This window comes from Notolabrus celidotus, chromosome 24, assembly GCF_009762535.1.
Source record: "Notolabrus celidotus isolate fNotCel1 chromosome 24, fNotCel1.pri, whole genome shotgun sequence".
Classification (NCBI taxonomy): Eukaryota; Metazoa; Chordata; class Actinopteri; order Labriformes; family Labridae; genus Notolabrus; species Notolabrus celidotus.
In genome coordinates this window covers 10,458,368-10,461,186 of record NC_048295.1, presented here as the reverse complement: position 1 = coordinate 10,461,186, position 2,819 = coordinate 10,458,368, and the positions used below count along the sequence as shown (strand labels likewise).

Genomic DNA, 2,819 nt, shown 5'->3' with positions numbered 1-2,819 from the left:
TTTCTTATTGTTATTATTATTTTAACATTTTGCCACAATTTAACATTACAAAATATGACAATTCCAGTACATTAAAAACCCACCTGCTCCCTTGTATGTAGTGAACATAGCCCTAAAAATAGCAACAGCCATAACAAGACTACCATTAATAATAATGAGCTGCAAAAAAATACACAACTGTCTACACCAACACTTAGCATCTTCTTAATGTGCGACCCAGTTCAGGAGTCCTCCAAGACCGTGTAACACTTGCCCCACTTTCCAATATATAGGTCCATTCTTTGAAGTTGTTTAAGCCCACTCTTGCATTGAGCTTTGCTAGCTTGAAGTCTTGCTGTGTGTGTTGCTCATCCTGCAGCGACCGAAGAATCCTGCTTTTAAAGACAACATTGATAGTCATGGAAGTCGTTGTGACCTTCAGACTCGGGCTTGCTGTGTGAAGTCATGTGATTGTAAGTGAATGTAGCAGTCATGGAGGGTGACAGGAGATGGATGGCTGGATGTGATGCTCAGACCTTGACGCAGTGAGTTTAAAAAAGCTTCCACACACACACACATGTTCACCTTAAGTGGCAGCCTACTCTCACACCTGAACCTGCTGCGTTTCGCCTTGGATCATTCCTCAGGAATACTGAGTGACAACTCTCAGCCGCCTCAGAGACGCACAAACAGCATTTGGAAGCAGTGATTTGACAAATTTAGGACCCAAATCCAGCAAAGTCTATTCTGGTTTGCTTTGATCAGATCAGTGGCAGACAGTGAGGACTGCCTCCCCTGGGAGACTGGATGAGATCTCAGGGGAGTTTCACTACAAAGCCATGACACTGTTCCTGTGTGTGTGTGTGTGTGTATGTCCCTCTCTATAAATGTCAAACCATGTATGTTTGATTGCAAGTTTAACACGGTGCATGAGGGTTTGTCAAAGAGACATTGTGGTCTGTTCTATCTCAGCAGGAGGTCCTGAGCTTACATAAGGCGCCAAGTTGATTGACAGGGGAGAGGAAACAGGTAGAAACAAAACCAGCTCCTTTCTGTGTCTTTGATTCTCCTGTTTTCTGGTCTGACTGTTTGTCATTCTCACAAATACCTTCAAGCGCAAGACAACAAACACTCCCAAGGTGTTTCACCGCCACAGAGGGGTTTGTTATACCTTTAATGATGCCCGGATTAGAGAGCCTGGCGGGAGTTTACTCCAACTGTCTCCTCATGCGTCTGCCCCGGACTATTCCCTCGCATCAGACAGCCAGTGATGGATGGCTTAATTAAGGTGAAAGACAATGAGTGAGTGCTTTTCATTGTGTCTGGTCTCAGTGGTTTGTGACACACACAAAAAAAAATGGATTGCTCTTTTAAATCGGGTCTCCTTGGGGAAATGTCACATATATCACTCAAACACATCTATCTGGTTCAGTGGAATATCCTCCACGCACGTACGTCCTGAGCATTCTGATGTGTCAATCAGAGGTGTCACTTTAAGAAAAGATTTTTCAGAGCAGAGCATCTTTTTTTTTGTCTTGACGGCTGTGTTTTGTCATTTGCATATCATTTATTGTCATATGTCTGCAGGATTTTGAAGACATTTCTGGATTAAATGTCTTGTTTACTCAAAGGATAAGAGGATTATTTTTGTCTTTTCACAGTTTCCCTTTAAATCCGCTGGTGTTACTTTCACGAGTATAACAAAGGCCGACATCTTCAAACATCAACACCTTGTGCAGAAACACACACACACACACACACACACACCAAGCAACACCACTGTCCAAAGAACACTTTACCCACACAGAGCAAGAACATGTGATGCCCACACAACCTAGCAGTGCCATTATCTTCTGCCTTTTACACCCTCCACACCCACTCACATGAAAGCATACTTTTAAAACCCTTTTCTTATTGGACAGGAAAACTGAAGTTCAAGAAGGTCAAGGTACTGTGTCTTTAAAAAAAAAAGGAACAAGTGTTTTTTAACCACACATTAATTAAAGATGTGAGTAGAACCCTAAAAAAGGTCAAGGTATAATTTGGTCTCACTCTTTCCTCCTGATCCTTCTCATAAGAAACATTACTGTCTCTCAATCACACAATTAGTTGCCGGGTTATCCTTGGTACTCTGCTTCCTTAATGTCTGTCATTGGGTTCTACCCTTTAGATTGTTCTGCTCCAATCGCGTATCCGCCCATCCATTCCGCCTACTTGCCACCGGCTAAGATCTATGTACAACCAATCCCACTAGTTTGCAATTATCTGTCTGCATTTGGGTCCTTCCAATTATGCCTCACCAGCAGGCTCTTGTTATTTTTGCCATTTTGTCTATTTATTTCTGACCAATCGCACCAGTGCGCCCGCAGGTGCATTTACGGCTCTCCGTGCCTGTAAAACCAATCGTACCAGTCCGCCTGTACAGTCTAGATTTGGGTCCTTTCATCCTTTCGTCCTGTGTGTGAATACGTTGCACTACCTTTATCTTGTTGCCATCCACCTTTTTTTCCTATACCTATTGCAAGTAGTCTATTATAGCCAGTCTGCTTTTATCCATCTGCATTTGGGTCCTTCCAATTAGGCTTCACCAGCAGCAGCTTGTTATTTTTGCCATTTTGCCTGCCTGCACATCTATTTCCAACCAATCGCACCAGTGTGATATCACCATGTAGTCACCACTAGTCAGTCTTTATCCATCTGCATTTGGGTCCTTCCAATTATGCTTCACCAGCAGCATCTTGTTATTTTTTGCCATTTTGCCTGCCTGCACATCTATTTCCAACCAACCACTTCCTTTTTTCTCCACCTATTTTAAGTAGTCTATTTTTAGCCAGTCTGCC

The 2,819-nt window shown here is 42.9% G+C and overlaps 1 long non-coding RNA gene across 1 annotated transcript; it reads left to right on the top strand.

Moving 5' to 3' along the window:
• Positions 1-961: 961 nt before the first annotated feature.
• Positions 962-1,609, top strand: LOC117808381. The gene is made up of 2 exons (XR_004630279.1): positions 962-1,008; positions 1,095-1,609. It is a non-coding gene; the product is annotated as an uncharacterized LOC117808381 (long non-coding RNA).
• The last annotated feature ends 1,210 nt before the right edge of the window (positions 1,610-2,819 follow it).